The sequence below is a fragment of the Lygodium microphyllum genome, chromosome 22 (assembly GCF_053477565.2).
Source record: "Lygodium microphyllum isolate KBCC chromosome 22, Lygodium_microphyllum_v1.1.10, whole genome shotgun sequence".
Classification (NCBI taxonomy): domain Eukaryota; kingdom Viridiplantae; phylum Streptophyta; class Polypodiopsida; order Schizaeales; family Lygodiaceae; genus Lygodium; species Lygodium microphyllum.
The window spans coordinates 94,551,433-94,567,494 of NC_141156.1; positions in this window are offsets into that span (position 1 = coordinate 94,551,433).

The following is a 16,062-nucleotide window of genomic DNA, read 5'->3' on the forward strand; positions in this document are numbered from 1 at the left end:
CCCGATTTTTAAACCGGGCTCATAGAAGCCCCAAATCCCATAAGCGTGGCAATAAAAATCTCAATTCTCGCAAGCCCTCCCATAAGCCCAAATCTCACAAGCCCCGTATTTCCAAAGAACCCCATTTCGGTGAAGGTATCTCCTGCGTACGAGGGACAAGGGCAAGATCTTGAGGCTGCTTATCAAGGCTGAGGAAATTCACCGATCGCGTAAGGGTAAAGGCAAATTGAAAGTCCGTAATCACATCTACAATGGCCCCTAAGAAGTTGCAAGGCACGCCTGCGGGAGGTTCTTATCCTAACATTCACGTGGACATCTCCCCGAGCCCACAAACCTAGGTTTTTACTATTTTGATTCCACACAAAAGTAGTGCATTAAGCACGATAAACTTCATGGATTAGGAAGCACCTATGCATGTCAAATTCACCTAGCCTAGTTAAATGCAATTGGAAATAAATTGACTATTTGAACAATTGCTAGAATTAATTCATGACATGCAATTGGCTCATTGGTATTTTCAAATGTGATGAACGCAAATTGTCTATGCATCTTACGACCTTACCATTAAGTTGCCTTTTTGTGCATTTCAAAGTGACGAGCCTAGAATACCTATTGCCTATCATTATAAGATTGAAATTATTAAGTGCACCTTTGACTAGACATGGAAAGATTAAGCATATGTCACATTTTTAGGGAATATCTTCATTGTAATGATTTACTAGGGAAAGTCGTTAACACCCGAAATAGCAGAGCACGGAAATGATTCTATGAACTTGCATGTGGCACGTGCTTGTGAAATAGAATAGGTTAACTCTAGCTTTAATTGGCATGAACTTCATTTAACTACATTGTAATTAGGAAAGTTTTGCATGCTGCACATTCGTCATGCATAAAACTCATTCATCAAGAGTTGCATTCAGGTGAAGGCTACATGGTTTATTAACGCATGAAATTCTAAAGCTTAGAAAAAGAGTTGTAGGCATGATTCTTGTATGTAAGTCCTAGTAGGCTCTATGAAAGTTATTCTGCAAATTATCATGCATTTTGATTTTAACAAGAAAGGTTAGGGTTATTGTGAATCTAGGAGTACAATGAATCGCGTGTTTACTTGTATTGTGACATTTTGCGACTAGTTTTCTCCTTTAGATCAAGTTTATCATCTCTAGGAATGGCTCATCCTTATTGCAAGATAAGTAGATCGATTTATCTAAATCACCTAACCCGCAAGGGATTCGTATAGGCATGGTTCAATCGATACGATAAATACCCCAAGTGCTAACTAGGGTTTATCACGTTAAGGATTTGGCCTAGTTTCACACTCGTTGCCAAGTCGAAACCCTCATACCCAAAGGTCCTACCCGCATTCACGGAATGTAGGGTCAATTGGATGATCATGCAAATAACCATCTAGGATTTCTACCCTAAGGATCATTCGTTCAAATGTTAAAACTCAGATTGAGATGGAATCCCTAGGATTGTTGAACTAGTGCAATCAGAATTGGGTTGGGTAAGAAGACACCCTAAACCCCGCTTCTTGTCTAGATATAATTCCGTGACCAGAAAATGCCGTTCAATGGGTGAAATGATCCCTTGGAATAGATGTGACACTTGTACAATAAGTTGCAATGTCGCATGGTCTTGTGGTTTGATCACAAGAGAGTTTTGCCATTCCTTGGAATGAGGTTGGCAGACTCTTGCGCAAGTTTAACTTGCAAGAGGATGAGTAGTCATCTTGTTATATCACCTTTCTTGGGGAAAATTCCAAAGTTAAGGAAAGTCAGGTATTTGCTTGGAAGCAAAGGATCAATCAATAATTTGGAGCGACATGGTTGCCAGGATTTACTGTTAATTTATGAGCCCTAAGGTATTGGTTAAGTTAGGTTAGCATGATATGGCCCTAACCCAAGGAAAAAAGGGTGAACAAACAAACCCTTGGGGGATCTTGCCAACTCATAATTGATTCCGGATTGAATGTTGGATGCATTTGCAAAGAAGGATTCAATCCTTAACAGTTGGCCAAATAAACGACCATTGGAATTGATTGTGCTCGTAACAATTTAGGAGCACTGTTTGCATTTGTTTGCTCAAGGAACTAAAGGATGGAAAGATATTTAATGCTTCAGGTTGAAGGCCTGAAGGGAGAGGCAGATTCAGTTACCCTCGACTGTCTGCCTAACCCTAACCAAGGGGGTTGTTAGCCGCACCGGGAACGTGGACCGAACCCGCCACATGAGGTCTCTCCGTTGAGAGCTACTTGGAGAAGGAGGACGCTTGGTTGCGAGGGGGCTCTGGCCATAAATCCCATGCCTTTTGGGCTCTACAAAAGAGGACAACGTGACTTGGGATTGGATCTCGAGGCCGGCATACTAGTCTAGAGGCGGAATCTTAGATTAGTAATCCCTCTGGATTGTTGGATAGCCTTCGGGCAAATTATGGATAGCCTTTGGGCGGATTATGGATTAGCCTACGGGCTGGACTTTATGGATGTATTCCAAAGATAAATAAGATAACCTGTTGAAAAGGAAACTTGTTTGAGATTGTTGTTCTATGTCAAGTGCTAAGATTACGTGAAGGAACCAGTGTCTAACTGGCTAATTAATAAAGGTGTTTGATGCGTGTCCAACTAAATGTGGTAGGTAATTGGACAACTAAAGCAACCCTGAGGAAAGTGCGGTGGCTGTAGCCATGGGTCCATCCTTTGGATGAATGGTCCCAGTTGGCCGGGAACTTTTCTCAATCGAAATGGATAGCAAGGAGCTCTTCTCGAAGGAAATGAACACTAAGGGAGCTAATCTAGAGTTTAGGTTACTAGAATCCTGATTTATGCTATTTTAGGGGAAGGAAATGGGACTATGCCTTATGGGCAAAGATGTCGAGCCTTGCATCCCTCTTGTTTTCCATTCTCCTTGAACCAAGTGCAGCATGAATCTGCTTCGTCCCTGACATTTCTGCGTAAAGTAGTTCGCTTGGGGTTCGACGCTAGCTGTCGTTTAGTAAAGTGACCATCAGGGGAAACCTTGATTCAGGTCGGTCGTAAGTGGGAACGGTCGGAATACTTCTGCTACATGGCAAACGCAGGAAGTCCTAGATTGCAAACCCCGTAACATTCCATGGGAGTGTCGGTGGAGCTTCCTAGACTCTCTTTCTGATGGATTGCTAAGGCGTGTCCTAAAAGGGAATAGATAGATACATTATAGTACCAATGAAGGATCTGCCTTTATAAGGAAACTGAATAAGAAGAAGTAAAGCAAATGTTGTTGTTAAGAACATTTCCTTACTTGTCGATGCTGTCTTGCAGAATTATGAAGCATGGAATAGCTTCTTAGTGTTCCAAGTCATGTTTATGACCATGATGCATGCCTCGAATTATTGACAAAGGATCGATATGATGAACATCCTAGACCGTATTTATAATCCATCACCTCTGTACGTAGAATGGAGATGGACAGGCGACTCAAGAATCTATTACATAGTTGTCCACCGATTTACGTACCTTCGAACCAACCTAAAGAGAATCAAATGGTTGAAGGACCTGAAGATTGTGAAGCTATTCATTTTTGTTGAGGCTCACATAAACACAACTTTACATGTCGAAGGTCGGAGGGTCGAGCTGAACACATATGTGTATGAGGAAGTGATCCGCATAATCTCCGCCGACAGGATCAAGGTGTTGGAACGCTATGAGAAGAATGGGTACCAAAGGAAAGGATACCCTAATATTTCGATGACTTATCGATTCCTGAAGATCCATGACCTAAATCCATACTATTACCCAATTCCTGTAGCTAAATATAACACAACATTATTCTCCCCAAACTAATGTACCAGTTTCTCTACCATCCCAAGAAATATTGTACTCCGAAAGGGCTATGCCCATATGAATGAAATAAGACTTCTTTTTATCAATGATTGTCTTGTCTATGAGTATTGATAAAAAGTTAAGTAGTTAGGTTCTTGGTTGAAAGCTGAATTGGGTATGAAATATAATGGTAATGATTAGCGAGTTGCTAATGTTAAGAATCCTCTACCCAAGCACAACCCCAGGTACAAATTCCGAGTCCGACCCCTACATCAAGTATGGCCGTGATTCAGGAGAACAAGTTTCTTCTCAAGCAGATCAAGCCGCGAGAATTTGACGGAAAAGGAAGGAGTGTCCAAGCTGATACTGAGATTTGGATAGAGTCCATGGAAGATTACTTTGAAGCGGCCGGTACTGCACCCGCCAACCATGCAATGCTCGCCAAGCTGAAGCTCACTGGCAAAGCCACGCTTTGGTGGAAGAAATGGTGCAGAGATCAAGGGATCTCAGAAGGATCTATTACCTGGGAAAAGCTGAAAAAAGTTGTGCAAGGAAGATACTTACCACCTGCGTATTGCATGCAGAAAATGAATGAGTTCTATGAGCTAGAACAACTCGGTCTGAATCTTGACGCATACTACTCAAAATTCGTCTCACTTCTAAAGTATGCGCCACAAATGGATATGACACAACAAGTGTCAAAATTTTGTGCTGGTTTAAACCCACCAGTGAATACCCGCCTCGAATCTATGCACCCAATAGATCTACAGGACGCACTCATTTGAGCTGCGCCCATAATTCAGGAAGTGCAGGCTAGGCCAAGAAGTAACAAAACTTGGTCTTATAATGATAAGAACAGAGGAGCATATAGGCCCCAAGCCAAGAGAGTTCAAGATCAAAACCGGGGACAAAGAAAGAAAGCAAGGACCAATAATGTCAATAACTTTGTTCCTACCCAAGGTAATGGCTGCAATCTCCGTTGTTTCCATTGCAACAAGCTTGGTCATTTCAAAAGGCACCAAACATGGTAGAGGACAATGTCAAGGACCTTTCCAAGGAACCGCCCGTGGCTAAGGAGCTAGCACCTGAAGGAGAGGAAGAACCACATGTGTTGCCAATAGGGAAATGTGCAAAGAAGAAGACCCGACCATGAAAGCAAACTTTGAAAGGGCAACAGTCCATGCCGCCCTTCACAAGAAAGGCCTGAATCGCCAGTTTTCGGTGATTCGGACACCATCGGATTATCAAGGTAAAGGCTTCAAAACCTTGATTGATTGTGGCAGTACACATTCCTTTATCTCACCACCTTGTGCAAGAAGATTAGGAATAGCCATAATAGAAGTATCTAACTTGCTTGTGGAATTAGCAAATGGTCATGAGGTCACTTGTACCAGGAAAACTGCTAAGGTGGAATTCTTTCTGGGAGGAAAGTCAACTTCGGTCGGATTCAGAGTCATGAACCTAGGTATCCATGAGTGTTTGCTCGGAATGGGTTGGCTTAAACCTAATGACGCCCACATTCATTATGGAAAGGACCAAGTTTCCTTTCATGACTTTGAAGGGAAATTGGTCACAACTCAAGGAGAGGCTGAAAAGCCGAAAACTCAATTGGCCAAAGCATCTCAGATTATAAAGGGAGTTAGAAAGGGACTACCTGTCTATTTGATTAAGCTTAATAAGCTAGATTAGAAGTAAGAATCTAGTGAAGGACCCTCATGGCTAAAAGAGTACATGGACGTATTTTTCGAAGAACCGGCAGAACTTCTGCCTCAAAGGGAAGTGGATCATGAGATCAGGAGCTGCGCCAATTGCAAAGAGGCCTTATAGAATGTCCATCCTGGAAGCAATTGAGCTGAAGGAGAAACTCAAGCAACTATTAGATCACGCCTACATCCCTCCCAACAGTTCGCCATGGGGAGCTCCAGTGTTGTTCCAAAAGAATAAGGATGGAACACTTCGGCTGTGTATTGATTATAGAGGTTTGAATCAATCAACCATTAAGAATAAGCACACTATTCCTAGAATAGATGAACTTCTTGACCGTCTTCAAGGTGTGAAGATCTTCTCCAAGATTGATCTCCAGTCTGGATACTATGAGATAAGGATCAAGGAAGAAGATATCCCAAAGACGGCCTTCAACACAAGATATGGACACTTTGAGTTCCTAGTCATGTCATTCGGGCTGACGAATGCACCTGCCACCTTCAACGGGTTAATGCAGGATATATTTAGGCCATATCTTGATGACTTCGTACTTATCTTCTTCGATGATACCTTAGTCTATTCCAAACATGAAGAAGATCATGAACCCTAGCTTCGGATTGTCCTTGAGACAATGAGGGCACACAAGATTTATGCCAAGATGAAGAAGTGTGCATCCTTCAAATGTCAGATTGAATATGTGGGACTCATCGTATCAGCGAAAGGAATCTCAATGGATCCGACTAAAGTCAGAGATGTTCTAGAATGGCTAATACCAACAACTATCAAAGAAATACGCAGTTTTCTTGGATTGAGAGGATGGTATACGGTCTTTATCAAAGACTATGCTTTGATTGCAGCACCTCTAATGGATTTACTGAAGAAGAAAACGTCGAATGCATGGTCAACTGCGGAAGAATCTAGCTTTGATAGATTAAAGCAAATTTTGGTATCAGCACCTATCCTGAAACTTTCGGACCTCAGTTAGGAGTTCTAAGTAGTAATTGATGCTAGCACCCTTGCCCTAGGATGTGCGCTTATGCAAGAAGGTCATCGTGTAGCATACTCTTCAAGAAAACTGAACAGCCATGAGAAGAATTATGCTACCCATGATCTAGAACTGTTAGCTATTCTCCATGCTCTAAAGCTTTGGAGACATTACCTGTTGGGTAACAAGTTTACCCTAGTGACGGATCATAAAAGTGTTGAGATATCGAGCTCCACTCGTGATACGCCAGGGTGACCGTTGTATATTTATGTCACCGACTTGTCAGTTGCAGACGCGGTTGGTACACCGCCCATGAATAATAGCTACATGATAGCTATCCTTATCTACTCTAGTTCGTGGCTCAGTTAGTATGCCACCTTAGTTAGTTGAGTTTGGTTTGAGACCCATATATAGGGTTCTTCTATTTCTTTGTACTTGAGTTCTTTTGGCTTACACAACTAAGAAGAGGAAAACTGTTTTCAGCCTCCACCCTTGTGTGTCTTCCCCCATTGTGCAAGCAAGAAAGCTTCAAGCGAGACTCCTTCCTTCTCTCCCACAATCTTGACATGGTATCAGAGCCTTGTTCGTGGTAAGGAGCTCAAGAAAGCAAGCCAAGCTCGCGGTGGTCTGGTAAGAGGAGCAGTGTTGCTTTCATTTCCTGTTTTGGGAGCAGATCTCTGCAGGTAGCACAGCCGGAAATTGCAGGAGTGCATTGTCTCAGGTTGAGACGCCCTTCGCGGTGAGATACCTTGTTTTTTTGATTTGAGGCCATTTCGGGGCCTGTTTTGCAGACGGAAGTTTTCTGCACGCACTCAAGAAAAGGCTCAGTTTTATGCTGTGCGACCACTGTTCTACAGGTCGGTGAAAAGTTACTGTAGAAATTGCATCGTATGCTTGTGCGCAGAGACATTGGGAGTTTCAGAATCATCCTTGGTTCCTGTTTATGCAAAATCGTCACTAGGAAGTGACTGTGTGGTCAAATACCACTTTCGCCAGTTTTGCAGATTTGCCCTTGTGAGGGTGAAGCTGTGTTTTTTGCAGTGACAGAATTTCTTGCAGTATTCTGTAATGGCGTCTGATTCTCTTTCACAGATTGTCACTGAAAAGCTTGACAAGAACAACTTCCAGGCATGGAAGTTTAGAATGACGAATTTCCTTATGGGAAAAGGATATTGGGAATTTGTTGCAGGAAATGAAGAAGAACCAGTTCTTCCTGATGTTCCCAATCAACAACAAATGCAGGCATTTAAAACATGGCATGAGAGAGCCAGGAAAGTTATGTATTGGCTGTCTATCAGTATTTCAGACTCTATGATTGTGCATATTCAGGATGCAAGTACGCCAAAGGAGGCATGGGATACTTTGTCAAAAATGTATAGCACAAATACGCAAGCCAGGAAAATGCAGCTCAAGCAAGAGTTGCATAATGTGCAAAGAGAAAGTATGAGCATCAACGACTACCACATGAAGGTGAAGAAGATTGCAGATGCACTTGCTTCCATTGGGTCGCCAGTGGAAGATGATGATTTAGTTTCCGTGACCTTGAATGGTCTAGGAAAGGATTATGCACAGTTTCGGACATCCATTTCAGTTCGTGAAAGATTTCCTGATTTTGAGGAGTTGATTGCTCTTCTAATTTCTGAGGAACAGAGAAATGGTGGTGCATCTTCTTCAGGAGGAACTTCAAAAGAAGCTGTCTTCTACTCAAATGCTGGAAGAGGTAGAGGCAGAGGTAGAGGAGGCCGATTTGGAGGCCGTGGCAGAAATCAGAATATGCAGCAAACTCAAGAAAACCAGTCCTATGGAGGAGGACGTGGTAACTCTAGAGGCAGGGGGAGCCAAAGAGGTCGTGGTGGATGGCAAAGAGGCCAAAATGCAAACAATAATGTTGAATGCTACTATTGTGGTAAAATGGGTCATATGGCTAAAGACTGCTATAAAAAGCAGAATGACATCATGAATGGAAAACTGCAACAAGGGAATTATGCATCTTCTAGTAGACAGGGTGATGACAGAAATGAGCATTTGTTCATGGTGCAGCACATGAACAATTCTATGACAAGTGCAGAAGAAAGCAATGATGTATGGTATGTTGACTCAGGTGCATCAAACCACATGACAGGTCATGCAGAATGGATGGAGGATGCAAGGAAAATGGAAAAACCAGGATTTGTGGAGACTGGTGATGATACTGCACATCCTATTGTGCAGATTGGAAAAATTCCCTTGTCTATGCAGGGTGGGAAAAAGAAATACCTGTCCGATGTATTTCATGTCCCGAATATCACCAAGAATCTGGTTTCAGTTGGTCAAATGGTTGAACAGGGCTTGCAGGTCAGATTTAATCCTCATGGATGCTTTGTTGAGGATATGAAAAATAAAGGTCGCTTGATAGCAAAAGGAAAGAAGAAGGGCAGAATGTTTACATTGGATGCAGACATGTCTGAATTGAGTGCAGCAATGTTTGCACATGGGACCGGTGTAGTTGCAGATATTGATATCTGGCATAAACGCATTGGTCATGTTAATGTACAGCGACTTAAATCAATGCAGGCCCAAAATATTGTTGCAGGATTGCCCAAATTCAAGGTTGCAGAAATGCATAAGGTATGTGAAGCCTGTCAGTTTGGAAAACAGGCAAGGAAACCATTTCCTAGACATGTTCAAGAGAGTGAGAAGCCATTGGAATTAATTCACTCTGATGTGTGGACAACTAAAGCTGCATCTCTTGGAGGCTGTCATTATTTTGTCAGTTTTATTGATGACTATAGCAGAAAAGTTTGGGTGTATTTTATGAAAAAGAAAAGTGAAGTTTTTGGGCATTTCAAAACTCTTAAAGCTATGGTTGAAAAAGAAACAGGCTTGCAGATAAAATGCCTAAGGTCAGATGGAGGGGGAGAGTACCTCTCAAATGAATTTGCAAAGTTCTTGCAGGAGCATGGCATAAAGCAGCAATATTCATGCAGTTATACCCCACAACAAAATGGAATTGCAGAAAGGAAAAACAGGCATATTGGAGAGGTATCTCGTGCCATGCTCAATGAAAAAGACTTGCCAGATTTTTATTGGGCTGAAGCAGTTGCTACAGCAGTCTACATAATGAACAGGACTCCCACTGCAGCAATACATGGAATGACTCCAGAGGAGAGGTATACTGGTAGGAAACCAGATATTTCTCATTTGAAAATTTTTGGTTGCATTGCCTATGTACATGTGCCAGATGAGCTGAGATCCAAGTTGGATCCAAAAGCTGAGAAGTGCATCTTTATTGGTTACTCTCTGCAGCAAAAAGGGTATAGATGCTATAACCCTTCTACTCGTAAGTTTACAGTGAGCAGAGATGTTGTTTTTGATGAGATGAGTAGCTGGTATAGACCAGTAAATGTGATTGATGATGAAGATGCACAAAATGGTAATGCTACACAGAATTCACAGCAGCAGTCACAAAATATTAGTGGACCTGGAGCGTCCTCTAGCAGTGGTTCACATTCTTCGCCATGGACAGGCAGATTGAGATCAGGAGAATCTTCTCAAAGCAATGCAGATAGTGGTATGCAGGTATCACGAAAAGGAAAAGAGAAGGTTGATCAGCCCATGTTTGATGTGAATGCAGGTCACTCTTATGTGGATGGTGAATCCAGTGGCTCAGAACAGAGCATTGATGATGAGTTGGGTATTCCTTCTATTGTTACACCTGGAGTAAGGAAGACGAGGGATGTTTTGAGAGCACCTGGGAGTGAACCTACTTTGCGCAGGTCTACAAGAGCTAGGTATCCTGTGGATAGGCTGAAATATGATGGATTTACAGCCATTCACTATGCATATATGGTCAAAGTGATACAGGAACCAGAACCCACATCTTTTGAGCAAGCCATGGGAAAAGAAAAATGGGAGAAAGCCATGGATGAAGAAATGGATGCCTTGGAAGCAAATGCTACATGGGAGTTAGTACCTTTGCCTAAAGGTAAGAATGCAATTGGCTGTAAGTGGGTTTATAAGGTGAAGCACAATGTTGATGGTTCTGTGAATAGATACAAGGCAAGATTAGTAGTCAAGGGGTATGCACAAACATATGGCATTGACTATGAAGAAACATTTAGTCCGGTTGCAAGGATGGCAACCGTAAGAGCAGTCATTGCTATGGCTGCATCAAAGGGATGGTCTTTACATCAGATGGATGTAAAGAATGCCTTCTTGCATGGTGATTTGCAAGAAGAGGTCTATATGGAGCAGCCACCAGGTTATGTGCATGCTGTTCATCCTGAGTTTGTTTGCAGGTTGAAGAAAGCCTTGTATGGCTTGAAGCAAGCACCTAGAGCATGGTCTGACAAGATAGGACAGTATCTTGTCACTATTGGCTTTCAGATTTCCAAGGCAGATTTCTCACTTTATGTGAGAAAAACAGAGAAAGGTATTATGCTGCTTGTCATTTATGTTGATGATTTGATTATGACAGGTGACAGTGATGAAGATATCCTTCATGTGAAAATGCTATTGAAGCAGAAGTTTGAGATGAAGGATTTGGGAGAGCTGCGTTATTTCTTGGGCATTGAGGTGATTAGATCACCAAGTGGGATACAGCTCTTGCAGAGGCAGTATGGATTGGACATGCTGTCCAAATATGGGATGACAGGCTGTAAGCCTATTTCAGTTCCTTTGGAGCAAAATGTGAAGCTGAGCACAGATGCAGGTGAGCTTCTAGAAGACCCTACTATGTACAGACGCATAGTAGGAAGTTTGATTTATATGACTATTACCAGGCCAGATTTGAGCTATGCTGTTGGATTGGTAAGTCAGTTTATGCAGGCTCCAAGGAAACCACATTTGGATGCGGCTAGACGCATACTTAGGTATGTGAAGTCCACATTGCAGTATGGACTATTTTATGAGACTGGGGTTCAGATACAGTTGCATGGATACACTGATGCTGATTGGGCTGGTAGTATTTCTGATAGACGATCTACCAGTGGATATGTATTCTCTTTTGGGAGTGCTGCAGTCACTTGGAGCAGCAAGAAACAACCTACAGTTGCCTTGTCGAGCACAGAGGCTGAGTACAGGGGTGCAGCAATGGCTGCATGTGAGGTAGCTTGGTTGCATAAGCTACTTTATGATATGCATCAGTCTACAGATGGGCCAGTTGTCATTTATTGTGACAACATGAGTAGTATACACTTGGCAAATAACCCAGTCTATCATGCTAGAACAAAGCACATTGAGGTGCATTATCACTATGTGCGAGAGAGGGTTTTACTAGGTCTTATTGATCTAGTTTATGTCAGCACAGAGGATCAGGTAGCTGACATATTCACGAAGGCATTGGGCGCAGAGAAGCTGCGCAAGTTCAGAGACCTGCTTGGTGTGCAGGAATTGGGATTGAGCTCGAGGGGGAGTGTTGAGATATCGAGCTCCACTCGTGATACGCCAGGGTGACCGTTGTATATTTATGTCACCGACTTGTCAGTTGCAGACGCGGTTGGTACACCGCCCATGAATAATAGCTACATGATAGCTATCCTTATCTACTCTAGTTCGTGGCTCAGTTAGTATGCCACCTTAGTTAGTTGAGTTTGGTTTGAGACCCATATATAGGGTTCTTCTATTTCTTTGTACTTGAGTTCTTTTGGCTTACACAACTAAGAAGAGGAAAACTATTTTCAGCCTCCACCCTTGTGTGTCTTCCCCCATTGTGCAAGCAAGAAAGCTTCAAGCGAGACTCCTTCCTTCTCTCCCACAATCTTGACAAAAAGTCTCAAGTGGATCTTTACCTAGAACAAGCTCAACACGAGGCAACGTTGGTGGATTGAAGTGCTGAAGGAGTATGATTTTGAAATCAAATACCGACTTGGAAAGGAGAATGTAGTTGCTGATGCACTCAGTTGCAAGGCATTCCTTAGTTCTCTAATCTTGCAAAATTGATCAACAGCTAGATCTCTAGCCACAAAGATATCCATGCCAAAAAACCCAATACTTGAGCTAGCTAGAGAAGAAGCATGCCATGATTCAACCTATCAAAAGATGGTAAGGGAGATCTCTATCAAGGATCAGGACCAAAAGCTACAGGCTAAGTATCATGAATTCTCTATCAGTAGTGGGTCTGTCTACTATAGAACGACATTATGTATACCGGCAAGCCAGTCGCTCAAGCAGAAGATACTTTGGGAAGCTCATGATTCCCCTTTCTCAGGACATCCTGGCTATGCCAAGTCTATCAATGCAGTCAAGAAGAGCTACTATTGGGAGAGGCTTAAAGGTGACGTTCTCAAATATCTCACTGAGTGTTTGTCTTGTCAACATATTAAGGCCAAACATGTCAAAATGCTAGGAAAGTTGCAACCACTTGACATTCCCCAAATGAAATGGGAATTCATTAGTATGGACTTTGTTGTTGGCATACCCCAAGTTTAGGGAGGATACAACTCCATTATGGTTGTGGTTGATATGCTTACTAAGGTTGCACACCTTATTCGTGTTAAGACAAACTATAAAGCCTTAGACATTGCAAGGTTGTTCATCAAGGAGATATTCGAGCTACATGGGTTGCCCAAGAAGAATCATTAGTGATCGTGATTTTCTCTTCACATCACACTTTTGGAGAGCTATCTTTGAAGCCATTGGGACTCAACTCTATTTTAGTACAGCTTACCATCTCCAAACCGATGGTCAAACAGAGCGAGTCAACCAAGTCATCGAGGATATGCTAAGGGCACACTACTGCAGTGAACCAAAAAGGTGGATTCAATACTTGCCTTTGGTTGAGTTTGCCTACAATGCTTCTTACCAACAAAGTAGTCAGATGACCCCTTTCCAAGCATTGTTTGGGCCTGACTGTCGAAGTCCTTTAAACTTCTCAGATCCAACCTTGAGGGTTGAAGCTTCAAGGCAGATGCTGGAAGAGATGGATGACCAAATGAAGTCAATAAGTCAGGACATCCAAGATGCCAAGGATAGACAGAAGGCATACGCAGATTTGAAACGTCAAGATAGAACCTTCGAGGAAGGAGACATGGTATTCATTCGCGTACGCCCAAAGAAAAGTTCCCTATCCTTAGGAGATTGCAAGAAGCTAAGTCCAAGTTATTGTGGACCATACAAGATCCTCAAGTGCCTAGGACCTAATGCTTATAGACTGCAACTCCTTGAGAACCTAAAGGTTCATAATGTATTCCATATCAGCCTACTCAAGAAGTATGTACGTAACCCTAGCCATGTACATGATGACCAGTAGGTTGTAATGCCTAGCCAAGGAGTCCTTGAGCTACGGCCTGACAGGATCTTAGATGTTAGGGAGAGATAATTGAGATCCAGAACCTTGAGAGAATGCCTCATCGAGTGAAAAGATTATCCCGAGGAGGATGCCACTTGGATGGATGAAAGCACTCTCAACCAACAATACCCCCAATTCTTCTTGAGATGAGGACATCTCGATTCCTCCAAGGGGGAGAGAATGTAATATTCCCGCTCAAAAATATTACCAAACTTGACTCCCCGCATGCCACGTAAAACCTGTGCAAGGTTATCTTCTGCATTGTAATTGCCGACAGTTAATCCGTAACCCGCACATGCAAAAACAGGACCTCCGCAGCATTGGGAAATCGAGCCCGGGGGGTTCAAATCCGCATAACGCGGGAAACGCCCTCTTAGGAGGGGGCTAAATGGATAATGTTGTATTTAATGCAATTTATTTTTTTGCTAATTTCCCCAGTTGGTGCGTGGCTGGAGGGAAGGGAATGGGAGAAGGGGGAGATGTTGTGAGTTGGGTATATGGAGGGAGAGCCATGCACCAGCCACGTGCTGGCTCCCCTTTCCCCCCCCCCCCCCCCCCCTTGGGCTATAAAAACCCCCCCTAGCCTTGGAGTACGGAGGGAAAAAAAAAAGGTTGCGTGGAAGAAGAAGCCACCTGTGAGGCTGCCATGCAAGAAGTAGCTGCCGCCGTGCTGCGGGAAGGGCTGCCGCCTATCATGGAGGGCACCAAGATCGCTGCCAGTTGTCGATGCAGCACGCTGCCACCATCACGATCAACATAATTATCCCTTGTCATCGTTAACATTCTTTCTCCCCCCCCTCAAGCATTACCTTAATCCCATGTGGATCCTAGAAGGTCAGAAGCTTCTAAAGGAATAAGGCTTGGGCCTTGTTCCTATGCACCCTCCTTGATTTTTAAACCGGGCTCATAGAAGCCCCAAATCCCATAAGCCTGGCCATAAAAACCCCAATTCTCGCAAGCCGTCCCATAAGCCCAAATATCACAAGCTCGGTTTTCCCAAAGAACCCCATTTTGGTGAAGGTATCTCCTGCATACGAGGAAGAAGGGCAAGATCTTGAGGCTGCTTATCAAGGCTGAGGAAATTCACCGAACGTGTAAGGGTAAAGGCAAACCGAAAGTCCGTAATCACATCTACAATGGCCCCTAAGAAGTCGCAAGGTGCGCCTGCGGGAGGTTCTTCTCCTAACATTCACGTGGACATCTCCCCGAGCCCACAAACCCAGGTTTTTACTATTTTGATTCCACGCAAAAGTAATGCATTAAGCACGATAAACTTCATGGATTAGGAAGCACCTATGCATGTCAAATTCACCTAGCCTAGTTAAATGCAATTGGAAATAAATTGACTATTTGAACAATTGCTAGAATTAATTCATGACATGTAATTGGGTCATTGGTATTTTCAATGTGATGAACGCAAATTGTCTATGCATCTTACGACCTTATTAGTAAGTTGCCTTTTCATGCATTTCAAAGTGACGAGTCTAGAAAACCTATTGCCTATCATTATAAGGTTGAAATTATTAAGTGCACCTTTGACTAAACATGGAAAGATTAAGTGTATGTGGGATTTTTAGGCAATATCTTCATTGTAATGATTCATTAGGGAAAGTCATCAACACCCGTAGGAAATAAAAGAAAATGGAAATGATTCTATAAACATGCATGTGGCATGTGCTTGTGGAATAGAATAGGTTAACTCTAGCTTTAGTTGGCATGAAGTTCATTTAACTACATTGTAGTTAGGAAAGGGTTGCATGCTGCACATTCGTCATGCATAAAACTCATTCATCAAGAGTTGCATTCAGGTGAAGGCTACATGGTTTATTAATGCATGAAATTCTAAAGCTTAGAAAAAGAGTTGTAGGCATGATTCTTGTATGTAAGTCCTAGTAGGCTCTATGAAAGTTGTTCTGCAAATTATCATGCATTTTGATTTTAACAAGAAAGGTTAGGGTTATTGTGAATCTAGGAGTATAATGAATCACGTGTTTACTTGTATTGTGACATTTTGCGACTAGTTTTCTCCTTTATATCAAGTTTATCATCTCTAGGAATGGCTCATCCTTATTGCAAGATAAGTAGATCGATTTATCTAAATCACCTAACCCGCAAGGGATTCGTATAGGCATGGTTCAATCGATACGATAAATACCCCAAGTGCTAACTAGGGTTTATCACGTTAAGGATTTGGCCTAGTTTCACACTCGTTGCCAAGTCGAAACCCTCATACCCAAAGGTCCTACCCGTATTCACGGAATGTAGGGTCAATTGGATGATCATGCAAATAACGATCTAGGATTTCTA